This window comes from Choloepus didactylus, chromosome 6 (assembly GCF_015220235.1).
Source record: "Choloepus didactylus isolate mChoDid1 chromosome 6, mChoDid1.pri, whole genome shotgun sequence".
NCBI lineage: Eukaryota > Metazoa > Chordata > Mammalia > Pilosa > Megalonychidae > Choloepus > Choloepus didactylus.
This window is the reverse complement of record NC_051312.1, coordinates 78,333,077-78,349,145: the sequence shown is the minus strand read 5'-3', so window position 1 is coordinate 78,349,145 and position 16,069 is coordinate 78,333,077. Positions and strand designations below refer to the sequence as shown.

At 38.5% G+C, this 16,069-nt stretch overlaps 1 long non-coding RNA gene across 1 annotated transcript in view; it reads right to left on the bottom strand.

The window, feature by feature from the left end:
- The window catches only part of LOC119537716, a 50,822-nt gene extending 35,322 nt beyond the window's left edge, over positions 1–15,500 (bottom strand). Inside the window, exon 1 of the long non-coding RNA XR_005217455.1 lies at positions 15,202–15,500. This is a non-coding gene — a long non-coding RNA (uncharacterized LOC119537716). The remainder of the gene's footprint in view (positions 1–15,201) is intronic.
- Positions 15,501–16,069: the final 569 nt, after the last annotated feature.

Sequence of the window (16,069 nt, the reverse complement as noted above, 5' to 3'; positions counted from 1 at the left end):
TTTCTATCTCTGCAACCTAGGGAGTCATCTTTCAGTCCTGCAACAGGGATTTCCCATGTAGGGAGTTGGGAATCAACAGACTTATTTTAGCCACACACAGAGAACCTGCTGGAGTGCACAGTACCTACCCTAAAGCCCTGAGGCAGGTCACTGTGGGTGCCTTGTTTGGGGGAATTCTGCAGGGGTCCTCCCTTTGGGAAGAGAGGGGATGCATACCAAAGCAAAGCCAATCCAACAATTAGCAGGCAAGAGAGACACTCTATGTTCTTCTGCCTGCATTCTTTCTCCATGGAGGTCCACGGTATTCAGGGTGTGCATCGGCAGAGAGGTGGAGAACAGGGAGAGAGCCACGTGGAAGCACCAAGAGCTCCTCCCCATCCCAGAGGCCGGCAGATGCAAAGCAGGCAGGGATCCTGTGGCCCAGTGGATAGCAGGGGACTTCCAAGCTGGCTGAGTGCTGGAAAAGGTGAAACTCAACTCCACAGTCCACAGTTTTTCTACTAGGGAGCCTGGAAATCACCAGACCCATTGTGCCCTCAAGTGGACTCTCCAGAGAAGTGCACAGTGCCCACCCTCCACCCCAGGGGCTGGAAGTCTCCAGCATGCACAGAGAACTGCTGCACTGCGGATTTCCCTTGGTTTGGATCCTGCCCAGCCAGTTGCTGCAGTGAAGGAAAAGCGTGCTTGAGGGGAAGAGGTAACCCAAGAGCACCATGTGTTGGGAAGACAGGGAAAGTGCACTCTTGTAAATTTGCTGTTATCCCAAATCTTCTACAGAAATCCAAATAGATGTGCATCTCCCACGGGAGGCCTTGCTTGGTCTGAAGGGGAATTATTGATAGACCAAGTGCCAAAGGAGAACTGTCCACGCAAACCCAAGTAACTTTAAAATCTTAAGTAAGCAAGGGAAACCAACTTTCAAAAGTACCTTATCAAGATAATAACTGTGAAGAAATCAGCAAAATATAACAAAGCACCTCAAGATGCAAGAAGACACAGTCAAGCAAAACGACCAAATTAAAAAGGCAGACGAGACACAAAATTTGAAACAACTAAACAAAGAAGTACATATAAATCTCCAAAATAACTTCAGTGGTTTGGCTAAAGACATAAAGGATATCAAGAAGACACGTGATGAGCATAAAAAGATTTAAAAGAGTAAACAGAAAAATAGCAGATTTTATGTAAATCAAAGACACTGTAGATCAAATTAAAAATATAATAGAGACAAACAACCGCAGATTTGAGGAAACAGAAGAAAGAATAAGTGAACCTGAGGACAGGGAATTGAATGTGAATGCACAAAGAACAAATGGTGAAAAAGATGGAAAAATTTGAATTGGATCTCAGGGAAATGATGGACAACATGAAGTACACAAATATAAGAATCATTGCTCTACAGAAGGAGAAGAGATGAGTAACGGACCAGGAAGAGTGTTTCAAATCATAATTGGGGAAAACTTCCCAACTCTTATAAATGACATGAATATGCAACTCAAAGAAGCCTAATGCACTACAAATAGAATAATCCAAATGTATCTACTCAAAGTTACATACTAATCAGATTGTCAAATGCTGAAGAAAAGGAGAAAGTCCTGAAAGTAGCAAGAGAAAAGTGATTTACCACATACAAGGGAAGCCACAAAAGACTAAGCACTCACTCCCCACATCCACCATGGAGGCAAGAAGGCAGTGATAAGACATATTTAAAATTCTGAAGAAGAAAAATTGGCAGCCAAGAATTCTTCATCCAGCAATGCTGTCCTTCAAAAGTGAGGAAGAGTTTAAAATCTTCAAAGACAATCAAATGCTGAGAGCATTTGTCAACAAGAGACCTTTCCTGTAAGAAATACAAAAGGGAGTTCTGTCCATTGAAAAATAAAAACAAGAGAGAGAGGTCTGGAGAAGGCACAGAATTGAAGAGCACTAGTAAGCATAACTTAAAGGATAAAAAGAGAGAGAGGGAAAAAATAGATCTGTCAAATAAAAACCAAAGGACAAAATGGTTGGTTAAAGTATGGCCTTTACAGTAATAAATTTGAATATAAATGGATTTAACTCCCCAATTAAATGGTACAGATGGGCAACATTGATTAAAAAGTATGATCTGTCTATATGCCATGTAAAAGACCTTCATCTTAGACCCAAGGATACAAATAGATTGAAAGTGAAATGATGGAAAAACATTTCACACAAGCTGTAACCAAAAGAAAGCATGGGTAGCTTATTAGTATCAAACAAAACAGACTTTACATGCAAGGATGTTATAACAGCCAAGGAAGAACAGTATATATTATTATAAGGGAAAAATTCACCAAGAAGAAATAACAATCATATATGTTTAAGAACCCAATCAGGGAATTCCAAAGTACATGAGGCAAACACTGGCAAAAGTGAAGGGAGCAATTAAATGTCTCTATAATAACAGTGGGAGACTTCAATAAACCACACTCTTCTATACACAGAAAAACAAGACAGAGGATCAATAATGAAATAGACAACATAACAATGTGATAAATGAATTAGACCTAACAGACATATATAGATTGTCTACATCTACATCCCGAAACACCAGGATATACATTCTTCTTTAGTGCTCATGGAACATTCTGCAGGATAAATCATATGCTTGGACAAAAAACAGGTCTCAGAAAATTGTAAAAGATTGAAATGATTCAAAGCACTTTTTCTGATTATAAGAGAATGAAGCTGGAAATCAATAAGTACCAAAGAAATAGAACTTTCAAGAATAAATGGAGGTTAAAGAACACACTCTTAAACAATCATTGGGTCAAAGAAGAAATTGCAAGAGAATTCGGTAAACATCTGGAGACAAATGAAAACAAGAATAGAACATATGAAAACCTATGAGATGCAGCAAAGGAGGGGCAGAGAGAGAAATTTATAGTTCTAAATGCATACATTAAAAAGGAAGAAAGAGGAGGCGGGGCAAGATGGCAGACTGGTGAGCTGTATGTTTTAGTTACTCCTCCAGGAAAGTAGGTAAAAAGCCAGGAACTGCGTGGACTGGACACCACAGAGCAATCTGTCTTTGGGCATACTTCATACAACACTCATGAAAACGTGGAACTGCTGAGATCAGCGAAATCTGTGGGTTTTTGCGGCCGGGGGACCCGCGCCCCTCCCTGCCGGGCTCAGTCCCGGGGGAGGAGGGGCTGTCGGCTCCAGGAAGGAGAAGGGAGAATTGCAGTGGCTGCTCTCATCGGAAACTCATTCTACTGATTCAAACTCCAACCATAGATAGACTGAGGCCAGACACCAGAGACTCTGAGAGCAGCCAGCCCAGCAGAGAGGAGACGGGCATAGAAGGAAAACAACACGAGAAGCTCCAAAGTAAAAGCAGAGGATTTTTGGAGTTCTGGTGAACACAGAAAGGGGAAGGGCGGAGATCAGGCCTTGAGGCGCATATGCAAATCCCGAAGCAAGGCTGATCTCTCTGCCCAGGGCACCTTTCCTTAATGGCCCTGGTTGCTTTGTCTATTAGCATTTCAATAACCCATTAGATCTCTGAGGAGGGCCGTTTTTTTTTTTTTTTTTTTTTTTTTTTTTTTAAATCCTTTTTGCTTTTTCTAAAACAATTACTCTAAGAAGCTCAATACAGAAAGCTTCAAAGAATTGAAATTTGGGCACGTCAAGTCAAGAGCAGAAATAAGAGAGCTCTGAGACAAAAGGCAATAATCCAGTGGCTGAGAAAATTCACTAAACAACACAACTTCCCAAGAAAAGGGGGGTGTCCGCTCACAGCCACCATCCTGGTGGACAGGAAACACTCCTGCCCATCGCCAGCCCCATAGCCCAGAGCTGCCCCAGACAACCCAGTGTGACGGAAGTGCTTCAAATAACAGGCACACACCACAAAACTGGGCGTGGACATTAGCCTTCCCTGCAACCTCAGCTGAATGTCCCAGAGCTGGGAAGGGGGAGCAGTGTGAATTAACAGAGCCCCATTCAGCCATCATTTGAGCAGACTGGGAGCCTCCCAACACAGCCCAGCAGCCCAGAACTGCCCTGGGGGGACGGCACTCACCTGTGACATAGCACAGTCATCCCTCAACAGAGGACCCGGGGTGCACAGCCTGGAAGAGGGGCCCACTTGCAAGTCTCAGGAGCCATACGCCAATACCAAAGACTTGTGGGTCAGTGGCAGAGACAAACTGTGGCAGGACTGAACTGAAGGATTAGACTATTGCAGTAGCTTTAAAACTCTAGGATCATCAGGGAGATTTGATTGTTAGGGCCACCCCCCCTCCCCGACTGCCCAGAAACACGCCCCACATACAGGGCAGGCAACACCAACTACACACGCAAGCTTGGGACACCAATTGGGCCCCACAAGACTCACTCCCCCACTCACCAAAAAGGCTAAGCAGGGGAGATCTGGCTTGTGGAGAACAGGTGGCTCGTGGACGCCACCTGCTGGTTAGTTAGAGAAAGTCTACTCCACGAAGCTGTAGATCTGATAAATTAGAGATAAGGACTTCAACTGGTCTACAAACCCTAAAAGAACCCTATCAAGGACAGCAAATGCCACGAGGCCAAAAACAACAGAAAATTATAAAGCATATGAAAAAACCAGACGATATGGATAACCCAAGCCCAAGCACCCAAATCAAAAGACCAGAAGAGACACACCTAGAGCAGCTACTCAAAGAACTAAAGATGAACAATGAGACCCTAGTACGGGATATGAAGGAAATCAAGAAGACCCTAGAAGAGCATAAAGAAGACATTGCAAGACTAAATAAAAAAATGGATGATCTTATGGAAATTAAAGAAACTGTTGACCAAATTAAAAAGATTCTGGACACTCATAGTACAAGACTAGAGGAAGTTGAACAACGAATCAGTGACCTGGAAGATGACAGAATGGAAAATGAAAGCATAAAAGAAAGAATGGGGAAAAAAATTGAAAAACTCGAAATGGACCTCAGGGATATGATAGATAATATGAAGCGTCCGAATATAAGACTCATTGGTGTCCCAGAAGGGGAAGAAAAGGGTAAAGGTCTAGGAAGAGTATTCAAAGAAATTGTTGGGGAAAACTTCCCAAATCTTCTAAACAACATAAATACACAAATCATAAATGCTCAGCGAACTCCAAATAGAATAAATCCAAAAAAACCCACTCCGAGACATATACTGATCACACTGTCAAACATAGAAGAGAAGGAGCAAGTTCTGAAAGCAGCAAGAGAAAAGCAATTCACCACATACAAAGGAAACAGCATAAGACTAAGTAGTGACTAATCAGCAGCCACCATGGAGGCGAGAAGGCAATGGCACGATATATTTAAAATTCTGAGAGAGAGGAATTTCCAGCCAAGAATACTTTATCCAGCAAAGCTCTCCTTCAAATTTGAGGGAGAGCTTAAATTTTTCACAGACAAAGAAATGCTGAGAGAATTTGCTAACAAGAGACCTGCCCTACTGGAGATACTAAAGGGAGCCCTACAGACAGAGAAACAAAGACAGGACAGAGAGACTTGGAGAAAGGTTCAGTACTAAAGAGATTCGGTATGGGTACAATAAAGGATATTAATAGAGAGAGGGAAAAATATGGCAAACATAATCCAAAGGATAAGATGGCTGATTCAAGAAATGCCTTCACGGTTTTAACGTTGAATGTAAATGGATTAAACTCCCCAATTAAAAGATATAGATTCGCAGAATGGATCAAAAAAAATGAACCATCAATATGTTGCATACAAGAGACTCATCTTAGACACAGGGACACAAAGAAACTGAAAGTGAAAGGATGGAAAAAAATATTTCATGCAAGCTACAGCCAAAAGAAAGCAGGTGTAGCAATATTAATCTCAGATAAAATAGACTTCAAATGCAGGGATGTTTTGAGAGACAAAGAAGGCCACTACATACTAATAAAAGGGGCAATTCAGCAAGAAGAAATAACAATCGTAAATGTCTATGCACCCAGTCAAGGTGCCACAAAATACATGAGAGAAACATTGGCAAAACTAAAGGAAGCAATTGATGTTTCCACAATAATTGTGGGAGACTTCAACACATCACTCTCTCCTATAGATAGATCAACCAGACAGAAGACCAATAAGGAAATTGAAAACCTAAACAATCTGATAAATGAATTAGATTTAACAGACATCTACAGGACATTACATCCCAAATCACCAGGATACACATACTTTTCTAGTGCCCACGGAACTTTCTCCAGAATAGATCATATGCTGGGACATAAAACAAGCCTCAATAAATTTAAAAAGATTGAAATTATTCAAAGCACATTCTCTGATCACAATGGAATACAATTAGAAGTCAATAACCATCAGAGACTTAGAAAATTCACAAATACCTGGAGGTTAAACAACACACTCCTAAACAATCAGTGGGTTAAAGAAGAAATAGCAAGAGAAATTGCTAAATATATAGAGACGAATGAAAATGAGAACACAACATACCAAAACCTATGGGATGCAGCAAAAGCAGTGCTAAGGGGGAAATTTATAGCACTAAACGCATATATTAAAAAGGAAGAAAGAGCCAAAATCAAAGAACTAATGGATCAACTGAAGAAGCTAGAAAATGAACAGCAAACCAATCCTAAACCAAGTACAAGAAAAGAAATAACAAGGATTAAAGCAGAAATAAATGACATAGAGAACAAAAAAACAATAGAAAGGATAAATATCACCAAAAGTTGGTTCTTTGAGAAGATCAACAAGATTGACAAGCCCCTAGCTAGACTGACAAAATCAAAAAGAGAGAAGACCCATATAAACAAAATAATGAATGAAAAAGGTGACATAACTGCAGATCCTGAAGAAATTAAAAAAATTATAAGAGGATATTATGAACAACTGTATGGCAACAAACTGGATAATGTAGAAGAAATGGACAATTTCCTGGAAACATATGAACAACCTAGACTGACCAGAGAAGAAATAGAAGACCTCAACCAACCCATCACAAGCAAAGAGATCCAATCAGTCATCAAAAATCTTCCCACAAATAAATGCCCAGGGCCAGATGGCTTCACAGGGGAATTCTACCAAACTTTCCAGAAAGAACTGACACCAATCTTACTCAAACTCTTTCAAAACATTGAAAAAAATGGAACACTACCTAACTCATTTTATGAAGCTAACATCAATCTAATACCAAAACCAGGCAAAGATGCTACAAAAAAGGAAAACTACCGGCCAATCTCCCTAATGAATATAGATGCAAAAATCCTCAACAAAATACTTGCAAATCGAATCCAAAGACACATTAAAAAAATCATACACCATGACCAAGTGGGGTTCATTCCAGGCATGCAAGGATGGTTCAACATCAGAAAAACAATCAATGTATTACAACACATTAAAAACTCGAAAGGGAAAAATCAATTGATCATCTCAATAGATGCTGAAAAAGCATTTGACAAAATCCAACATCCCTTTTTGATAAAAACACTTCAAAAGGTAGGAATTGAAGGAAACTTCCTCAACATGATAAAGAGCATATATGAAAAACCCACAGCCAGCATAGTACTCAATGGTGAGAGACTGAAAGCCTTCCCTCTAAGATCAGGAACAAGACAAGGATGCCCGCTGTCACCACTGTTATTCAACATTGTGCTGGAAGTGCTAGCCAGGGCAATCCGGCAAGACAAAGAAATAAAAGGCATCCAAATTCGAAAAGAAGAAGTAAAACTGTCATTGTTTGCAGATGATATGATCTTATATCTAGAAAACCCTGAGAAATCAACGATACACCTACTAGAGCTAATAAACAAATTTAGCAAAGTAGCGGGATACAAGGTTAATGCACATAAGTCAGTAATGTTTCTATATGCTAGAAATGAACAAACTGAAGAGACACTCAAGAAAAAGATACCATTTTCAATAGCAACTAAAAAAATCAAGTACCTAGGAATAAACTTAACCAAAGATGTAAAAGACCTATACAAAGAAAACTACATAACTCTACTAAAAGAAATAGAAGGGGACCTTAAAAGATGGAAAAATATTCCATGTTCATGGATAGGAAGACTAAATGTCATTAAGATGTCAATTCTACCCAAACTCATCTACAGATTCAATGCAATCCCAATCAAAATTCCAACAACCTACTTTGCAGACTTGGAAAAGCTAGTTATCAAATTTATTTGGAAAGGGAAGATGCCTCGAATTGCTAAAGACACTCTAAAAAAGAAAAACGAAGTGGGAGGACTTACACTCCCTGACTTTGAAGCTTATTATAAAGCCACAGTTGCCAAGACAGCATGGTACTGGCACAAAGATAGACATATAGATCAATGGAATCGAATTGAGAATTCAGAGATAGACCCTCAGATCTATGGCCGACTGATCTTTGATAAGGCCCCCAAAGTCACCGAACTGAGCCATAATGGTCTTTTCAACAAATGGGGCTGGGAGAGTTGGATATCCATATCCAAAAGAATGAAAGAGGACCCCTACCTCACCCCCTACACAAAAATTAACTCAAAATGGACCAAAGATCTCAATATAAAAGAAAGTACCATAAAACTCCTAGAAGATAATGTAGGAAAACATCTTCAAGACCTTGTATTAGGAGGCCACTTCCTAGACTTTACACCCAAAGCACAAGCAACAAAAGAGAAAATAGATAAATGGGAACTCCTCAAGCTTAGAAGTTTCTGCACCTCAAAGGAATTTCTCAAAAAGGTAAAGAGGCAGCCAACTCAATGGGAAAAAATTTTTGGAAACCATGTATCTGACAAAAGACTGATATCTTGCATATACAAAGAAATCCTACAACTCAATGACAATAGTACAGACAGCCCAATTATAAAATGGGCAAAAGATATGAAAAGACAGTTCTCTGAAGAGGAAATACAAATGACCAAGAAACACATGAAAAAATGTTCAGCTTCACTAGCTATTAGAGAGATGCAAATTAAGACCACAATGAGATACCATCTAACACCGGTTAGAATGGCTGCCATTAAACAAACAGGAAACTACAAATGCTGGAGGGGATGTGGAGAAATTGGAACTCTTATTCATTGTTGGTGGGACTGTATAATGGTTCAGCCACTCTGGAAGTCAGTCTGGCAGTTCCTTAGAAAACTAGATATAGAGCTACCATTCGATCCAGCGATTGCACTTCTCGGTATATACCCGGAAGATCGGAAAGCAGTGACACGAACAGATATCTGCACGCCAATGTTCATAGCAGCATTATTCACAATTGCCAAGAGATGGAAACAACCCAAATGTCCTTCAACAGATGAGTGGATAAATAAAATGTGGTATATACACACGATGGAATACTACGCGGCAGTAAGAAGGAACGATCTGGTGAAACATATGACAACATGGATGAACCTTGAAGACATAATGCTGAGCGAAATAAGCCAGGCACAAAAAGAGAAATATTATATGCTACCACTAATGTGAACTTTGAAAAATGTAAAACAAATGGTTTATAATGTAGAATGTAGGGGAACTAGCAGTAGAGAGCAATTAAGGAAGGGGGAACAATAATCCAGGAAGAACAGATAAGCTATTTAACGTTCTGGGGATGCCCAGAAATGACTATGGTCTGTTAATTTCTGATGGTTGTAGTAGGAACAAGTTCACTGAAATGTTGCTATATTATGTAACTTTCTTGGGGTAAAGTAGGAACATGTTGGAAGTTAAGCAGTTATCTTAGGTTAGTTGTCTTTTTCTTACTCCCTTGCTATGGTCTCTTTGAAATGCTCTTTTATTGTATGTTTGTTTTCTTTTTAACTTTTTTTTTCATACAGGTGATTTGAAAAAAGAAGGGAAAGTTAAAAAAAAAAAAAAAAAAGAAAAAAGACAAACAAGGGAAAAAAAAAAAAAAAAAAAAAAGATGTAGTGCCCCCTTGAGGAGCCTGTGGAGAATGCAGGGGTATTCGCCTACCCCACCTCCATGGTTGCTAACATGACCACAGACATAGGGGACTGGTGGTTTGATGGGTTGAGCCCTCTACCATAAGTTTTACCCTTGGGAAGACGGTTGGGGCAAAGGAGAGGCTAGGCCTCCCTGTATTTGTGCCTAAGAGTCTCCTCCTGAATGCCTCTTTGTTGCTCAGATGTGGCCCTCTCTCTCTGGCTAAGCCAACTTGAAAGGTGAAATCACTGCCCTCCCCCCTACGTGGGATCAGACACCCAGGGAAGTGAATCTCCCTGGCAACGTGGAATATGACTCCCAGGGAGGAATGTAGACCTGGCACCGTGGGACGGAGAACATCTTCTTGACCAAAAGGGGGATGTGAAAGGAAATGAAATAAGCTTCAGTGGCAGAGAGATTCCAAAAGGAGCCGAGAGGTCACTCTGGTGGGCACTCTTATGCACACTTTAGACAACCCTTTTTAGGTTCTAAAGAATTGGGGTAGCTGGTGGTGGATACCTGAAACTATCAAACTACAACCCAGAACCCATGAATCTCGAAGACAGTTGTATAAAAATGTAGCTTATGAGGGGTGACAATGGGATTGGGAAAGCCATAAGGACCAAACACCACTTTGTCTAGTTTATGGATGGATGTGTAGAAAAGTAGGGGAAGGAAACAAACAGACAAAGGTACCCAGTGTTCTTTTTTACTTCAATTGCTCTTTTTCACTCTAATTATTATTCTTGTTATTTTTGTGTGTGTGCTAATGAAGGTGTCAGGGATTGATTTAGGTGATGAATGTACAACTATGTAATGGTACTGTAAACAATCGAAAGTACAATTTGTTTTGTATGACTGCGTGGTATGTGAATATATCTCAATAAAATTATGATTAAAAAAAAATAAAAAAAATAAAAAAAATAAAAATACTGAAAAAAAAAAAAAAAAAAAAAAAAAGGAAGAAAGAGCTAAAATCAAAGACCTAACTGACAAACTGAAGGAATTACAGAAAGAACAGCAAACTAACCTTAAAGCAAGCAGAAGAAAAGATATAAAATATTAAAGTGGAAATAAATGAACTGGAGAACAAAACAAAACAATACAGAGAATCAATAAAACCAAAAATTGGTTCTTTGAGAAGATCAACAAGATTAACAAACCCTTAGGAAGGCTGACAAAGTCAAGAAGAGAGAAGATGCAAATAAACAAAATCAGAAATGAGAGGGTGATCATTACCATGGATCCCAAACTATTAAAAAAAAATCATAAGAGGATACTATGAACAACTGTATGCCAACATATTAGACAACTTAGAGGAAATGGTCAATTCCCTAGGAACACATAAACAACCTAAACTGACTTGAAAAGAAACAGAGGACTGCAACAAAACAATCACAAGTAAAGAGACTCAATCAGTCATCGAAAAACATCCTGCAAAGAAAAGCTCAGGACCAGATGGCTTGACAAGGGAATCTTACCAAACATTCCAAAAAGAACTAACTCCACTCCTGCTCAAATTCTTCCAAAAAATTAAAGAAAAAAGAATACTACCTCATTTTATGAACCTAAAATCTCTCTAATACCAAAACCAGATAAAGCTATAACAGGAAAGAAAAACTAGAAATCAATCTCCCTAATGAATATAGATGTGAAACTTCTCAAGAATATACTTACAAATCAAATCCAAAGGCACATTAAAAGAATTAGACAACACAACCAAGTGGGGTTCATTCCAGGAATGCAAGGGTGGTTCAACATAAGCAAGTCAGTCAATGTAATACAACACATTAATAAACTGAAAGGGAAAAATCACATTATCATCTCCATTGACACAGAAAAAGCATTCAACAAAATTCAGCATCTTTATCTGATAAAAACAATATAAAGGGTAGGAATCGAAGGAAACTTCCTCAATATGATAAAGAGCACATATGAAAAACCCAAAGCCAGCATCATACTCAATGGCAGGAAACTGAAAGCCTTCCCCCTAAGATCAGGAATGAGACAAGAGTGCCCAATGTCACTGCTATGGTTAAATATTGTACTAGAAGTTCTAGCTAAAACAATTCAGCAAGAAAAATAAATAAAAGGCTTCCAAATCAGAAAGGAAGTAGTAAAACTTCCACTATTTATAGTTGACATGACCCTATATTGGGAAAATCCTGAGAAATATATGACAAAGCTACTTGAGCTAATAAACAAATTCAATAAAGTGGCAGGATACAAGATTAATGGGCAAAAATCAGTAATGTTTCTATACACTAGTAACCTAACTGAGGAGGAAATTAAGAAAAAAATTCCATTCACAATAGCAACTAAAAGAATCAGGTATCTAGGAAAAAACAACCAAAGATGTAAAGGACCTTTATACATAACACTACAAAACTATGCTAAAAGAAATCAAAGAACAAAAATAGGTGGAAAGATATTCTGTATTAAGGGATAGGAAGGCTAAATGTCATTAAGATGTCAATTCTACCCAAAGTGACCTACAGATTCAATGCACTGACAATCAAAATTCCAACAACCTCCTTTGCAGACTTGGAAAAGCCTGTTACCACATTTATTTGGAAAGGAAAGGGGCATTGAATTGCGAAAAAAACATCCTAAAAAATAAGAACAAAGTAGGACAACTTCCTGACTTTAAAGCTCATGATAAAGCCACAGTGGTCAAAACAGCATGTTATTCGAACAAAGTCAGACATATTAATCAATGGAATCAAATTGGGAGTTCGGAAACAGAATCCTAGGATGTACAGTCAATTGATTTTTGACAAGGCCTCAAATCCACTGAACTGGGACAGAATAGTCTCTTCAATAAATGGGGTTATTATTATTATATATATATATATAATATATTATATCCTTGGCCATAGCCAAGGAATGAAAGAGGAACCCTACCTCACTCCCTATACAAAAATTAACTCAAAGTGGATAAAGATCTAAATATAAGAGCCAGAATCATAAAACTTCTACAAGAAAATATAGAAACGCATCTTCAAGGCATAGTTGCTTCTTAGACTTTACACCCAAAGCACAAGCAACAAAAGAAAAAAAGAGATAAATGGGAACTCCTCCAAATCAAATGCTTCTGTGCTTCTGAAGACTTTGTCAAAAAGGTGAAGAGGCAGCCAGCTCAATGGGAGAAAATATTTGGTAACCATATATCTGTTAACAGTTTGATATCCGGTATATATAAATAAATCCTACCACTAAACAACAAAAGAACGAACAACCCGGTTATAAAATGGGCAAACGATATGAATAGACATTTTTCCAAAGAGGAAATACAAATGGCTAGAAAGCACATGAAAAGATGTTCATCTTCATTAGCTATTAAGGGAAATGTAAATCAAAACCACAATGATATCATCTCATACCTATAAGAATGGCTGCCTTTAAACAAACAAGAAGCTACCAATGTTGGAGAAGATGTGGAGAAATTGGAACACTCATCCGCTGCTGGTGGGATGTATAATGGTACAGCTGCTGTGGAAGACAGTTTGGTGGTTCCTCAGAAAACTAAATACTGAGTTATCCTATGACCTAGCAATTCCACTACTCAGTATATACTCAGAAGATCTGAAAGCAGTGACATGAACAGACATATGCATGCCAATATTCGTAGCAGCATTATTCACAACTGCCAAAAGATGGAAATAAGACAAGTGACCATCAACAGATAGACAAAATGTGGTATATATATGTGATGGAATATTATGCAGCAATAAGAAGGAATGAGGTCATGAAGTATATGACAACACGGCGGAAACTTGAGGACATAAGGCTGAGTGAATTATAATGCTGAGTGAAATAAGCTGGACACAAAATGATAGATCCTGTATGACTTCACTAATATAAACTCCCTACATTCTTAAAATGTAGAACATAAGAGACACAGAGATAGACAGAAGCTAAAGAAGGGGGAGCGGTTACCTAATATGCACGGACTTTTTAAAGAGGTTGAACTTAAATGTATGGTAATGAATAGAGGTGATAGTAGTTCACTAGTGGGATTATAAGTAATAATGCCATATTGAAGGTGTATATAATTGAAAGGGGTTGTTTAAAGCCATGTATCTCACCAAAGAGCAGTACAAATATAAATAAGTTCTTGTATAAATTACTTCTAACATATGATACTTGTACAAAAAGTTAATAATAATAGAGTGGTATATGGGAAAAACTACCTATTGCATGAAATGGGCTAGATTTAACAGGAGTACCTCACTAGTACCACAACAAAACTAAATAATTGGGAGGGGGATAAGACTTATGGGGTGTTTCAGGTTTTCTCTTTGGTGTGAGTGTATCTATCTGTTACTTTTCTCTTTGAAGCAATGAAAATTGTGTAAAATTGAGTGATGATGAGTGTACAAATAAGTGAGGATACTGTGAGACTGATTGTTTATTTTGCATAGAGTGCATGCTATGTGAATATATCTCAACAAATCTGCAGAGTCAAAATAAATAAATAAATAAAAGATTTAAGATTTATTTATATAAGAAAGATTTAAGTGTTAGAGAAAATGTGGAAAGAGAGTGTGCCAATTCAATGTCTTATGTCCCCCAAAATGCAACTATCTTTGATGAACTCTTGTGTGGGCAGACGTATCAGTGTTGATTAGATTGTAATTCTTCCAGTGTTTCCATGAAGATGTGCCCCACCCATCTGAAAATTAAAGAGCAATTAGGAATTATAACACATTTATAAATAATAAATAGGGCCAAGAAAGAAATCTAAAGAGAAGTGACAAAACGCTTTCAATTGAATGATAACAAAAACAAAACGCATCAAAATTTATGAGATGTACCTAAGCAGTGCTTCAGACAAACATATAACCTTAAATGCTTATATTTAAAAAGAATAAAGGTATAAAATTAATGCTCTGTGCTTTCCCCCTTAAGAACTACAGTAAAGAGCAAGTTTATCCTAAAGTAAATGGAAATAAAAGAAAAAACTGAGAAGGGTTAAAAAATCAAAACAATACTAAAAAGGGGAGAGGGGGAATCAATGAAACCGCAAACTAGTATTTTGAAAGAGAAATAAAACGAATAGAAGCTTAAGTAGGCTATTCAGTTTTTCTAAAAAGAGGAAAAAAACACATTTGCAATATTACGAATGCAAGGAGGATTCACACAGATAATACATTCTTTAAAAGGACATGAGAACATTTTGAAGAACTTCACGCCATAAAATTTGACAACTAAACAAAATAGACAAATTCTTACGTAACACGCATTACCAAAATTGAAACAGAAGCAGACAGGCACCGAGGGGAGCAGGAAGGCAATGGGGAAACAAGAAGGTGGAGCTACCTGCGCGGGCGCGAAGCACAGCAGCGACCCCTGAGGCTGAGGCGCGGCCGGGGTGGGTGTGTGAGGCACCAGCTGTCCCGCCCCGGGCCCCTCCTCTTTCCGCTCTTTGTGGGGTGCAGGAGGCGGAAGCAGTGTGGGGCGGGCTTCCCTCTTCCTCCCCTTCCGGCGACCTCCACTGGCCTCTTCAGACTGCGCGTTCTGTTTGACATAAGACTATTACAGCCCGGACATGTCTCTTGAACAGTTGAAGATTCATTCTCAGCAGAAAAATGCCAAATTGCAAGCTGGACAAAAGAAGAAACAAAGACATGAAGAAAAGCCTGCTGCCAGAGCTGCCTTTGGACACAAATGCCTGACCCTAAGACCTTCAAGCAGCACTTTGAGAGGAAGTATCCTGAGACACCACTTCCTCCAGAATTGGTTAATGTTCAGGCAAAAAGTTGTTGATAGGGGAATTCATGACACCTTTTACTCTTCTATTGTCTCAGACCTTAGAAGACAGACTTGCAGCTGCTTTTCTAACTATTGATCTGCAAAAATAAAGGGGCTACACAAACGTCATTTTTATGCTGTTCCCTTTTGGGCTTCATGCAAAACAATTCTGTATAAATGTACATTTGACTCTGATTTGGAAATCTGAGTATCAGTCTACACATGTGCAATTACAATTGTAATTATACTGATATTCATATTGTGTAAAAATGACTCATTTAATAAAGTAGTACTTTGATTTTACAACATTACAGGATAAATGGTTCCAGAAATTCTGTTCATTTGACTTATAAAAATCTAATAAATGCGTCAGCCAGAATTGCATGCACTATTCTTTTCCCCATTTCTTAGCTCAGTGGCAGATTCATTCAACTAA